A 14,055-nucleotide genomic window follows, 5' to 3' on the forward strand; every position below is an offset into this window, starting at 1 on the left:
GTCATTTTTAGGGCAATTAAGTAGCTCTACCCCAGGTTTGAAAAGTCATATTCAGCATGAGGCTGAGATTAAAATTTGTGTAGCTAACAATTCCATTATCACCTCCAATTCCATGGTTGTTTTACACTTCAAGATAGATCGACTGTCATGGGACTGGCAGTTCCTTGTAGTTCCTGATTTGTCCTACCCCTTCATCTTAGGATTAGACTTTTTAGGGCACTCACAGGCAGTCATAGATTTCTCACATCACGAACTTAGATTTGGATTTGAACTTAATTTAACATTGAAATTAGAATCAGGTGATCGTAGTGCGTTTAAGCTTCTGGTTTCGGATGATGTCAGTGATGAGGATCATAAAATGAAGGCCCTAGTAGCCGAGTTTCCGGAAGTCTTTACGACTCGCATAGGGAGATGTAATGTTGTACCTACCCTACAAATTTCAGTTGAAAGACAACATACCTGTGCGTTCCAAATTTTTTAGGCCCAACCCTCATCTACAGCTTAAAATGAGAGAGATTCTGGATAAGCTTCTTCGAGCAGATGTAATCTCCCCCTCTGTTTCTAATTATAGTACGCCCACCTTTCTGGTAGCCAAAAAGAATGGTATTGATTACCGCCTTGTACATAACTTTATTCCTTTAAACAAGAAAATAATTATGGACAATTTTGGATTACCTACTGTGGAGATGGCTTTGCAGCAGTTAGGCAAAAGTCGCATTTTTTCAGTTATCGATTTAAATGCCAGTTTTCACCAGTGTCAAATTGATCCTACCTGTAGAGGTTTTACTGCCTTTTCCACCCCTTGGGGGCAATTTCAATATAACCGGATTCCCATGGGAGCTTCCTTTGGAAGTCAAGCCTTAAGCCATGTTCTGGATCACATGTTGAATGATATCAAATTTAAGTATGCTTTCAATTATTTAGACGATATCATAGTTTATAGTGACAATTTTATTGATCATCTAGTTCATCTACGAGAAGTCTGCACTCGTTTAAAGCATGCAGGCTTGACTGCAAACCCCGACAAGATTACCCTGGGAAAGAAATCAGTTAAATTCCTAGGATTTGTGGTTTCCGATGGCCGTTTGCTCATGGACCCCGACAAGGTAGCCCCAATAGTCAATTTTCCTCGCCCTAAGAACGTAAAGGGAGTACAGAGTTTTTTAGGTTTGTTAGGCTACTATGCCCGTTTCATTCCTAATCTTGCCCAAGTCTCAGCCCCACTGAATAAACTACGTAAAAAGAACGCACCTTTTGAATGGAATTCTGAACAGGAAAAATCTTTCAATACGTTAAAAAACTGTTTAGCTTCTGCACCTATTCTGGTTCTGCCTAATTTTGACTTGAGGTTTTCATTGTACGTGGACGCTTCCTCACTCGCGCTAGGAGCCGTTTTAGGCCATCACATCAACGATACCTTCCATCCCATTGCCTACGCCAGCCGCACACTCTCAGACAGTGAGAGAAAGCTGGGTGTGTACGAGAAAGAAGCGTTGGCTTGTGTATTTGGAGTTGAGAAATTTCAGTCATATCTAGAGGGCTCAGAATTCGACCTTTTTACCGACAATCAGGCCCTGAGTTGGTTATTTAATCATCCTAACCAGCTAGGAAAACTAGGCAGATGGATCCTTCGTTTGTCTCGTTTCAGGTTTAAAATTCACCATGTACGAGGGACGGATAACATCATAGCCGACTCCCTCTCGCGCATGTTTGATCCAGATAAGTTCTGCGTCATTCCATCTCCTGACATCGCTGAGACTAATGTTTGTCGTGTATTTCCTCAGTCCTATCTTAATATTAAAGAGGAACAAGCATCCGATGATGAGTGTCTGAGTCTGAAACAGCAGATAGAATCAGGAAGCAGGATTCCCTACCTGATTGAACAGGGTCTTCTTTACTACACCGGTAAAACAGGACGTGCTAGAAAGGTTTTTGTTCCGGTCTCGTTACGACCATTGGTACTTCGTTACTATCACGATGCCTTTTTGGGTAGCCATTTGGGTATGGAAAAGACCTTCAAGAAGATCGCCAACAATTTTGCTTGGCCTAGCTTACGAGAGGATGTGCGTCAGTATGTTAGGCGTTGTCATGAGTGTCAGGTTTCCAAACCACCTCAAAATAGTAAATTAGGATTATATGATGCTGATCCACCCGTCGCTCCTTGGCATACGGTGCATGTAGATATCTTTGGACCTTTGGTACGTTCTAAATTAGGAAACACTTGTTTGCTTGTTGTGGTGGATATATTTTCTAAATTTATTTTTTTGCTTCCCTTGCGTAATTTCAAAGCCTCCTCTATAACCTTAGCATTGCGACGTCATGTTTGGAAGTTTTTTGGTGCACCCTCAGTGATTGTTTCAGATAACGCCACTTATTTTAGATCTTCTGAGTGGAGTGAGATGTGCCTTGAGTGGGCCATCAAACCTGTCTTCAGCAGTGCTTACTTTCCTCAGGGCAACATGTCTGAGAGAGTTAACAAGGTGTTAAAATCCATTTTCACTGTATACTACCGCCACGACCACACCTTGTGGGATCGTGATCTTGAATTCATCAACATAGCTCTTAATAGTGCTGTACATTCATCCACAGGTTTCTCACCTTCCGTCCCCTTTTTGGGACAAGAGCTCACCCATCCCCTGTTAAGTATTTGGGGTTTACTCTCCATTAACAGTCCGTTGGAACAGGATGCTATGGAGAAAGTGTTAGATTCAGTAGCATGTAATCTTCAGAAAGCTAGAGAATCTGTTTGCGACAGGTATAACAGTGGTAGGTTAGATCCCCCCTTTACCACTGGAGATATAGTTCTGGCCAGGAATTTTTCTCTCCCTTCTAAAGTTAATCAAGTAGGATCCAAATTTATTCCGCCCTACGTAGGACCTTACGTCATTTCGCGTTTTTTGGGGAGGAACACAGTACTTTTGTCGCAGCAAGGCCGTAGGGGTAAGCAGAGAAAATGTCATGTCTCACATTTGAAGCTTTACCATGCGTAACTTTAATAATCTGAAGATAATCTATTGTGCATTACTTATACTTATTTGACTTGTGAGTAGATCTTTATCTTCATTTTGATTGTAAGGTTGTAATATGCTCATGTTTTAAGTTAGTGTTTTGATATAGATAAGTGTTCATGTGTCTGAGGGGTAAGCACTCCCGTTGTGTTCTCCCTCCTCACATCCCTCTTCGAGTTTGTTGCAGCGCTTCTTCTTTCGCTGGGCCCGCCTTGGAAGGCACTGCAGTTGGGACAATGTCTTGGCAGCCGAAGCTACTTGGCTCCCTTCATGTGCCTGGCGGGGTTCCGCTCTGGATGGAGCAGTGGAGATTCTGTTTGCTGCCGCAAGGACCGGACTGGTTCGATGGTGGACGCATCATGACAGCCGGATATTCGCGGACCAGCTCAGACTCCTGCATCTTTTCGTCGTTTGCTGCCGCAAGGACCGGACTGGTTCGATGGTGGACGCATCACGACAGCCGGATATTCGCGGACCAACTCAGACTCCTGCATCTTTTCGTCGAGTGACCTGGGTATTGCCATTTATTATTGACTGGTTAGTTTTTGGCTGCTCCGATGCTCCTCAGCCCGTTATGTGACTACAAGAGGATATCATGTGTTGGTGCCGGACAGAGATGAGGGGGGTATGAACTGACTTCACACACAAGTATTGTTTAGTCAGCTGGACTCTGGGAGTTGCAGAGTTTCTACCGGAAGGCGGAACCCCTGATGGATGGCTGAATTTCTACACATGGACTCTGGACCTGCTGGGTCATATCCTCGTCGGCTACTTCGGTGGATAGAAGTCCTACATCTGCCTAAAGTTCTTCGCCTGGAAGTCTTCGTTAGAGCGGGGGGTTTTGAGCCGTGCTTACGCATGTCTCACCTGTCCGCCGGCTGCTACGTGACTGCGCTCTCTGTGTGTGTGGTGACTTCCTTCTCACCTCCCCTGCCCCTCCTTGCCACCCCTCCGCTGGTGTGTGCTCGGTCAAGCCAGTTCAGTCTGGACGGTTCGGGCTAGTTCCCCTCTTCCTTCCCCTCTCCCCTGTGTGCTTACTCCGCCCCTAGTTAACGAGTATATAAACCCGCTCTTAGCGGTGTCGCTACCTGCAGTCTGCCTTGACGTTTGGTGTGTGCACTTGTGCACTTGGTGACGTCGAAGCCGTGGTCATGGGCGTGAGTAACTTGGAACTTTAACGAAGTTTGTTTGTTTATTGTGTTGTAGTGGCTTGTTAAATTAGAGTTGTGTTTGTCCTTTTTCCTTTTCTTTCGTTGGCCACGTTCTTTATCAGTTGTTCTCCCCTCGCCCATGACCATATGGCTCGCTCGCCGTTAATATTTATAGTGTGTTGTCATTTTCTTTCAAATCTTTGCGTAGCTGGTTTGACTGCAGGTCACTGGTTAAAGTAGGCTGTTATAGTTATAATATCGTTTACCGATTGCGTCACCACCTGACCTTTTTTCTGTATTGTGTGAAGTATAACAAGTTGTATAGTATACCACTTATGTATTATCTTTTAAATCTTTGTTATGCTTGAACATCGGTTCATATATTTGTTATTGTTACTAACGAGAATAAAAAATTAGTCTTGCATTGATCTTGGGCTCTTCTGTAGATGGTGCGCCGATTTTTCCCCTACACCTCCTGCATTCTTAAGAAACTTGTTATTTGTTTACGATCTTTTTCTTTAAATCATCCTTGGCTGGTTCAGCTTGAAGGATGCTGTGACGTTTTGAACTTACCTTGCGCACAGTATGGTTCAATCTATTTTATTTCATTTTTTTTATTTTTTTCAATCCACCTGCAGATCCCTACATGAGCCAACAGCTCAAGGGATATTGACCTTGTCACATTATAAACAAAAATTAAACATAGTTAAAATTTCAATAAAATAATCAAGTTTACAATTATAATGAATTTTGCTAATCTACACTTTCAACAAATAATCACAAATTTTATAATTTTCACAATTTACACAACACAACAAACAGTACATATTTTTCATTTAATATACTCTGAATCATTTGTAGGGTGTCCTATTAATTATACAGCAAATTACATATTATTTATATTGTCATTACAAGGTGTTATTTCACAAGCTAAATAAATATTTTTTTCCTTTGATGTATTCTCTAACAACTTTTTTGAATTCATTAAAATTTTGTAGTAATATAATATCTTTAGGTAGTCTATTAAATAGTGTTATACCTCTTAAGTGTGGAATTATGGTTTCAGTTTATAGTTATATCTTGTGATATATGGTCCAGTATGTTCAAATTCTACAAAATTATTTACAGTTTTACAAATAAGAGCAACCTATAAATATATTACGAAAAAAAAGGGAATATATTCCACTCAGTAAATAAAGGTTTACATGAGGCTCTTGTATCAGCTAAACATATAATACATATGGCTTTTTTTTGCAATCTAAAAATGTTAATACTATTACTACACTTACCCCATATTTCAATTACATATACCATGTGTGTGTGAAAAAGTGCAATGTATGCAGTTCGTAGAGAATTTCTGTCTATAATTTGGCTAAGAATTCTGAGGGCGTAGCAAGCTTTACTTAATTTATGAATAGTTTGATTGATATGTTCATTCCATTTTAGTTTATCATCAATATGTAAGCCCAAGAATTTAGTTGATTCAGTTTGACTTATCGCTTGATTCTGAAATTCAGATAATACTTGATCGAGCAGTCTTTTATTACCAAATTTAATAAATTTTGTTTTATTTATATTAAGTTTTAAATTATTTGCATCAAACCACTTATTCAAGTTAATTATTTCAAGTTTTAAATTATTTGCATCAAACCACTTATTCAAGTTAATTATTTCAAATTCAGTTTTATTTTTTAATTCCAATATTTTTCTGGAGTTAAAAGAAGATTTGTGTCATCAGCAAAATATACCTACTCGTACAAAATTGTACTTACTACAGAGTCAGAATTTCTTCATTAGTTTTCCTTATCCCTATATTTACACATGAGTTATCCATCAAGTCAAATCTGTGTGGGATTGTACATACCGCCACTTTTGTGTTACATAATGAAGGTAATACATATTTCAAACTGAGATACACAGTTTTTGATTGTTTCTTTAACACGTAATTTCCACCTGCTACTATAACTATCTCATCTTCTTTCTTGAGACATGTCTTGTCTTCTCTTATTTCTCTCACCATTTCAATTCTAGAAGCTCCTGGTTTGATATAAACTTACTTGTGAAATGTAATTCCCGTCTGCTTTTTCGCTAGCCTATTTGTACAACCATAAGCACAACACGAATTTTTTTATTCTTTCTTGAACACGTAATTTCCACCTGCTACTATAACTATTTCATCTTTCTTGAGACATGTCTTGTCTTCTCTTATTCATCTCACCACTTCAATAATAGAAGCTCCTGGTTTGATATAAACTTACTTGTGAAATGTAATTCCCGTCTGCTTTTTCGCTAGCCTATTCGTACAACCATAAGCACAACACGACATTGTTTTATTTCATTAAAAACACCATTTCAAACTTGTATTCGCCGTTTGTTTTGGTCGCATTAGTGGGCGTGTCCCAAAAAGCAAAATGACTTCAGCATCCATGCCAAACAACCACTCCCTAACTTCTTACCTCCATGGAACTGACATCCGTTGTCCGATAGGAGTACCGCTGGGTACCCGAAACGAGGGGCTACCTCTCCGTCGATCAGCGCTATCAACGTTCCCGACCGGACGTTGGAGACCGGATAGGCCTCGACCCATCTGGTGAACAGGTCTGTTAGTACTACAAGGAAGCGCTTGCATTTGCTGCTGCGGGGATAGGGCCCCATGATATCTAGAGCTAGTGTGTGGAATGGGTGCTGCGGGCGGCGAGGTCGCTGTTGCTCCTCGCCGTCTGTCCTCCGGGCCTTGCGCTGCTGGCAAGTGTGGCAGCGTCGGACGTATTCCCGGACATCGTGTCCCATGCCGGGCCAGTGGAAGGAGACCCTGATTGCCTCCGCGGTTTGTTCGGCCCCGGGGTGGCCTGCTAGCTGGTGGTCATGGAAATAACCCAGTATGGCCGCGCGGGCCCCCTTCGGGGCGTGAGTCCGCCAAGCGTCCCCACCTCCCGGCACCCACGTCTGCAGGACCCCGTCCACGCTGCGCTGGTCCGGTACCACCTGGTTCCCGCACGCCTCCACGGCGGCCTTCGAGACGTCGTCCCCCCGCTGAACCCGCTGCACGGCGCTAATCAGCTGGGAGAAAGTGTCCACTGCCTCGGGTTCAGTGACTGGTTCCTCCTGTGTTACCGCGTACAATGCCGCGGGCCCCACATGGTCTCCCGTGACGGGTGCCCGCCCTGACGGAGGAAGCAGATCGTCCCACGTGCCCTCGTCCTCAAAGATGTTCTCTGGGTTAGGATGTCGTGACAGTTCATCGGCAAGTTGGTTAGTCCTCCCTGGCACGTGTTCCACTGTGAATGCAAAGTTTTGGAGGGTCACAGCCCACCGGGTAAATTTACTCTTCCTCCCTTGCATCGAGTTCAACCATTTTAAGCACTGATTGTCCATCCTAAGAGTAAACTCCCGCCCTTCCAGATGGTGTTGGTATCGCTTGACAGCCCACACCACTGCCAAGCACTCCTGTTCATTCACATCGTAGTTCTGGGCGGCCGGCCCGAATTTGGCGCTGGAATACTCCATCACGCGTCGCTCGCCATTGGGTCCGACCTGGTACAACACGGCCCCCATACCTACTTGACTCGCGTCCGTTTGTAGGTACAGGGGTTCGCCCGGCACCAGCCGTGCGAGGGTGTGACTGTCCTTGAACAAGCGCTTGACAGCAGCCAGGGCGCGGTCAGCCTCCCCGGTCCACCTGTATTTTGTTTTGGGGGATAGCAAGTCCGTCATGGGGGCCGTCACCGCTGCGAAGTCCGGTATGAAGGACCGCAGCCAGTTCAGGAGCCCCATGAGTCTTTGCAGCTGTTTTCTCGTCCATGGAGCCACCTTGGACGCGATCAGGTCCAGGTGCTCCGGGAGAGGGCGGCACCCCTTCTCACTGACGACATGTCTCAGGAATCTGATCTCCGTTGCCCCGATATGGCACTTGTGTGGGGCGCAGGTCAGCCCGTGTCTGGCCAGCCGTTCGAGGACCAATGCCAGGTGATGCGCATGGTCCTCCCACGTCCGTGACCAGACGATCACGTCGTCCAGATAGGCCATGACGAAGTCGCCCACGAACCCATCCAGGATGCGGACCATCATGGCCTGTAACGTCGAGGGGGCGTCCATCAGCCCGAACGGCATGGCTCGGAACTGAAACCTGCGTCCGTCCGGGGCCGTGAACGCGGTCTTAGGACGGTCTTCCTGCCTGACGGGGACTTGCCAATACCCGGACCTTAGATCAAGTGACGTAAATATACAGGCGTCCCCCAAGCCTGCCAACGCGTCTGCAATGTTTATCAGTGGTGGTGGGGCGGGTATGGTGACAGAGTTCACGGGTTTGAAGTTCACACAGAACCTCAAGGTCCCGTCCTTCTTCTTAGCCATGACGATTTGGCTATTGTACGGAGATTCACTAGCTTCTATTACTCCGTTCCGGAGCATTTCGGTTATCTGTTCCTGCACTACCTGACGGTCTTTGAGTCCAAACTCACGCGGCTTTACGTATATGGGACTGTGTGGCTATGTAGGGATGGCATGTTCCGTCACCGTTGTCCGCCGCAGCATGTCTGTGGCTGCGAACACTAACGGCTGCTGTGACAACACGCCCTCGAACAACCCTGTGTAATTTGGTGGCACGTCGTGAGTGAGGTCTGCCAGCTGGACCTGTGGTGAGGGAGGAACAGGGCCCGCCCGGCCCACGCCGTACAGCATTCGGCGCCCCTGACGGCCCACGTGCAACTTACTGTCCTTGATGTCAATGGCGGCGTCCTCCTGGACCAGCCAAGGCAGGCCCAGGATCAACTCCTCCCGCAGTCCACGCATCACCAGGGCGCTAGTCCGACTGGATAAGTCACGAACACCGATGGTTACCTGTGCGCGTCCAGACGTGGACGCGCTTGTCCCCTCCATTGCCAGTTGCACCTCGTCCTTGTGTGGCTCCAAGTCCTCGTCCGGCACCAGGTGGGCGGCGACAAAGTAGTGGGTCGCCGCCGTGTCCACCAACGCGTGGACGGGACGGCCGTTCAGGAGCACTGGCACCCGGAGCAGCGCCACCTGGTCCGCGCCCAGCTGTCCCAGCTGTGCTGGAGGAGCCCCCTGCTCCTCTGGTGGTGACCTGTCCCCTGCTGTTGGACTGCTACTGGCTCCCCAGTCTGCTGTGGCGTCCGTGCTGCGGTTCCCGTGGTCCCTCATGTCTCTTCCGAGCTGCCCAGTGGGGCTGTCACTTTTGGCGGGCGACGTCCCTGTGTTCCTCTCATCCATGTGGCTGGTGTCATGGCGGGCGTCGTTGGGCTGACTCGTCCTCGGGCTCGGTGAGGTCTTTTCTGTCATGTTGTCCGGGTTTGTATCTAGGAGGCAGTGGCCGACTCTGTCCCTGCCCCCTATTGTCCGTTTCCCGGATGGCGTCCTTCCCTTTCCATCTTCCTCCACAACTCCGCCTTGGTTGGACAATCCGCGTGCCAGTGATACTCCGGGCTGCGGCAATACTGACACCTGGGTGGACGGTTGTCACTCGTCCGCTGATTCGTACTCCGCCCCTCTGACCGTGTTCTGGTCTTTCGCGTGGGTCCCCCTGTCGTCCTCTGCCCTTGTGGTGTGGCCCCGCCCCTGTATCGGACCAATGTCATTGCGTCCTCGGGTGCCACAGTCTCTTGTGACATCACTGGTGTCATCCTCGGCTCCCGTCGTGACTCTCTTGCCCAGAGTTCCCTCCTACTTGCTGCCAAGTCCATTTCAGTCTCCCGGGCCAGCTCCATGAACTCGGATACCTCTAGGTCCACGGCCCGTCGCAGAAAAGGGCGTAGCGACGGCAACAACTGTTCGCATATTACGGGCATGACCTCGCTCACTGTTCTCTCCGGCCCCACTCGCCGGTGCAACCGCACCTTCCTATAGATAAATGATTCGGCGCTCTCCCCTGCGGCCTGTGGTACACTGTAAAGTTGTCGCTGACACTCGGCTCGTGCCAGTGGTCCGTTGAACCGCCTCTCTAGTGCTCGCTCGAATTCTCCCCACTCGGATAGATAGTCCCCCGTGTCCGTCCACCATTTCACCGCCCGGCCCCGTAACTGGCCACACACTCTCGTCACCCAGTCCCTTCATGGCACTCCCCTAAGCCTGTCCACACACGCGGCTACAAACGCACTCGGATCTTCGTGCGGTTCTCCCGCAAACTCCGGTAATGGGCTAGCCACCTCGACCACTCGCATCACTGTATTCGGATGACCATGACCTATGGGCTCTCTAACGCTCTCGTCGTGGTGACCCGGTAAATGACTCCCCGATTGTCTGTCATTACTCTCCCCGCTACTCTTCACGTCCGCTAGTCCCCATGGGCATTCGCACGAAAGGTCCTGTCCGTGTCTCCCCCTGAACGGAAGTCCACACCCCACACACGTGTCCATCACCCTCGCCTTTGTCTCATCCGGTCCCTCCATTTTTCCGGTCGTCACACGGCTTCACTTGGTTATCCGATCCTTCTCGGCTCGGTCGGCGAACTCGCCTCTCGGCGCGCGATAAGCTGCAGCGCGATACCGCGCGAATTCGAGCCCGGCGTGGGTCGTGCCGCCTTATCTCTCTCCCGCGTGAACCTGATCCCGGTGTGGATGTTTCTCCTTATCTCTTTACCGCGCCGCTCCTTCCGCCTGCTTCCGCCGCTCCGCCGCGCCAGGCAGCTCCCGCGCCGTTCACGTGACGCAACTCGCGCTACGTCGCACGCTACTCCAGTCCGTATAATGTCCATGATGTCCTTTCCGCCCACTTTGTCCGTGTTCTTGGCAACCCGTACTTTGCCAAATTACGCCCTTTGAGACAAAATTTCGAAAGTTTGAAAGTTTTGAAAAATTTGAAAGTTTTGAAAATTTGAAAGTTTGAGAATGCGTTGCCACCTAGTTGGGGGCCACTTGTCGCCGAGCGGGCTGATCCCCTTATTGGTTGTGTAGGTTCTTGGGCTAGCTCAGGTGGGGGTGGGTTTCGGGCCGCGTGGCAGTTAAGAGGATCTAGCCTGCTAATAATGAAACTACATAGGGTTTCGTGGCACTCACTCTTTTTATTGGCCACTATTTGCACCGGCACGGGGCTATCGCAGTTCCCGCCTACGACCGTTCTTAGGTGAGGCCTGACTACACGAGAATTTCCCCTTACACGGCCGCCTATGGGAAGTAGTAGGCGCCGGCGTCGCGGTGCTAACCGATGGCGTTTGTCCCAAACCGGCAGGGCTTTGATTTCCTGTCCTATAGCGACTTCAGGCAAGCACTATCTGCGGACACAGCTTCTGAATTGTCTCATTAATATGGCGAGGTCTCGTCCATGACACAATGGTACTATTTTATCCTAGGCAATGCACGACTATACAAGCGAATAAAGATATATATATATACATACATACAAGAGGAAAGGAAAAAATTATGAAACGCTAATAAAAAGAAAACTAAACTATCTACAATAAGGCGACCCCTTGGCAATAGTTGACATACTAATCTCCATAGTTCCGAACTGCCTGACACGACTCGAAGACTGTTGCCGATCTATTCCCCGCGTCACTGTCATTAAGCCCGGAGGCCTCTATGCTCACCCGTTTCACTCGTCTTGGCGAGAGCTCGCGGCCGACACGTCTCTGCACCGCGGTTCTCCAGACGCGACTCCCTACTCTGCTCGCGCCGACCCCCTCCCCGCGCGCGTCTCGTGCAGCACCTGACATCCTCGTGGACGGGAACCCGCGACTTGTTCACCCCGTGCATATTAAAATACATGTTATTTACCCTTCTAATTTAAATTAAACATGATGGATGATATTATAGTTTTTACAATAAAAATTATGTCCTGCTGAAAGAAAAGAAAATATACATAAAAAACTACGTCGGAGGGACACTGGTTTATTGAAGGTGGCACCACTGGCTCCCGCACACGCCCGCGCACAGAAGAAGGCGGTGACGCGCCATAACGTCCTGTAGGAGCTAGGGTGGCCTCTGGGTCGACGTCAACATTTTGCATGTCACTTTCAAAAAAATAACTGTAGTCTTAAAAAAAATTATAATTTAGGCTGAACGAGATATAATTTGAAAGTACAGTTACATAAAATTAAAAGGATACCTACGAGGAAATTTTGTTTTGCTTTAATGTAGTCTATTTATGTGATATTCAAGTTATTTCACCAATAAGACAGCAACAGAGCTAATTCACATTTATAATAATGGTGCTAATTATATTGTTATAGTTTAAATTTGTCATCGTCCGTCCGAAGGCCATAAAGCCCGGACTCCACCCGCCAGTATTAAACCCCGCTAACGGAACGCAACCCTAGTCCAGGTCACGTGAGTCAAGCGAGCCGTCGACGTCGGTGAGTGTTTAAATAGATTACGCCCATATGCCAACTCCACCAAACAGCTCTTATGCTTCTTTAACTACTGGTAGTGATTAAGTGATTTTTAATTATCAAAACAACCCTTAAGAGTGAAAGTGCGTCGTTGGGGTGCAGCGGTTTTCCCCGTGGGAAACCGCAGTTAATAAATGTTCGGAACATCCCTTGCGGCCTTCCGCCAATAATTAACAACAGCATAAATCAACCTAATTAACCTCCCCGTTTTCACCTGCAAATAGCCACTGGAGAAGTCAACAAGTGACAGACAGTCTCCAGCTTGACTTTCTATTTTCAAATATTATTAATCTCAATTTTATTATGTATTATTATTATAGGCCTTCCGCCAACTATTCAGACAGATGTCATTAAGTTACGAGGGTTCTAGAAATAATAATGTCTAATTATAATTATAAATTTGGAATAACGGCACATTAGAAAGTTCGGCGGGACATGACGCTTCCTCCCCCCCCCCCCCCCCCCCCCCCAACAAGCCGGCACAAAGCGGCAGTAGAGTTTTACTCACAGGCCGGGGCGGACGTGTGATCCCGCGGGGAGACTTCAACTTTTGTGCTCCTGATTTCTTCATACTGGTAAATATTATAATTCATTAAAACCTCTTTTTTCCTCTCCCCGCGTGCCCCCGTGCCCTTTTCCGGTGCAGGGCTTAACCCGGCCGCGTTAATTTTTGCTCGTCGCGCAACAACGGTTCGCGACGCAGTCACATTACGGTCCGGGCCGACTCCCGCGAACAGAACTTAATATAATTCGTCGAGCAGACGCCTGCCGGCTACAAACGTAAAGACTTTTCTCTTAATATTACCTTCGTGGGCCCGCGACTCACACAGGTGAGCCCGGGCACGAAGCTAGTTCCAGTTTATCACGGGAGTGGCCGTTAACCCACTCAAACTCTTCGAGGACCCCCAAGCCCATGTAGGGATCTTATTTGCAAGTGCCGCAACGTAACACGTAATTAATTATTCAGTGCGAGTGTGTGTAGTGCCAGCGTATTTGTCCAGTGTAATTGTATAACTTGTGCCCATCCACACTTTGTGAGATGCGGGATTAAAAACCAGCACCTAAATAACGTTTTCTTTATTTCATAGACGCCCCCTCAACAGTTAGGAAACAGTCCTCTTCACTGTTTAGGGCCAGTGCGTATTAAAAGCAGGGACTCCCTTCCACCATCAACAGCCGCCGATCCTAGTGGAACACGCAGGGGCAAAAACCCACGACCACCTCGGTTAATACTCTAATTAACCTGGCGCCCGCCGGAGATTTAATTATTAGCCACTAAAACCACTAGGACCGCTCCGGGTCTCGATCACGAGACCGCGGGTGACGGCAAACTGTTTCCGATTAACCTCTTTTAAATATGTTAATTGAGATTAACTTATAATCCTACTTTGAGAATTTGTAGCTAACAAATATTATACCAAGTGCAATAAAAAAACAAGCATTGTTTAAGAATATTTAAGTTCCTATAAAGTGTTCGTTTATTCATCAATAGTATTAGACATTAATTTCCTAATATAATAGGTTAATTTTTCTTTTTCAAGTTACGTGTGATCCT

The sequence above is a fragment of the Bacillus rossius genome, chromosome 1 (genome assembly GCF_032445375.1).
Source record: "Bacillus rossius redtenbacheri isolate Brsri chromosome 1, Brsri_v3, whole genome shotgun sequence".
Lineage (NCBI taxonomy): Eukaryota > Metazoa > Arthropoda > Insecta > Phasmatodea > Bacillidae > Bacillus > Bacillus rossius.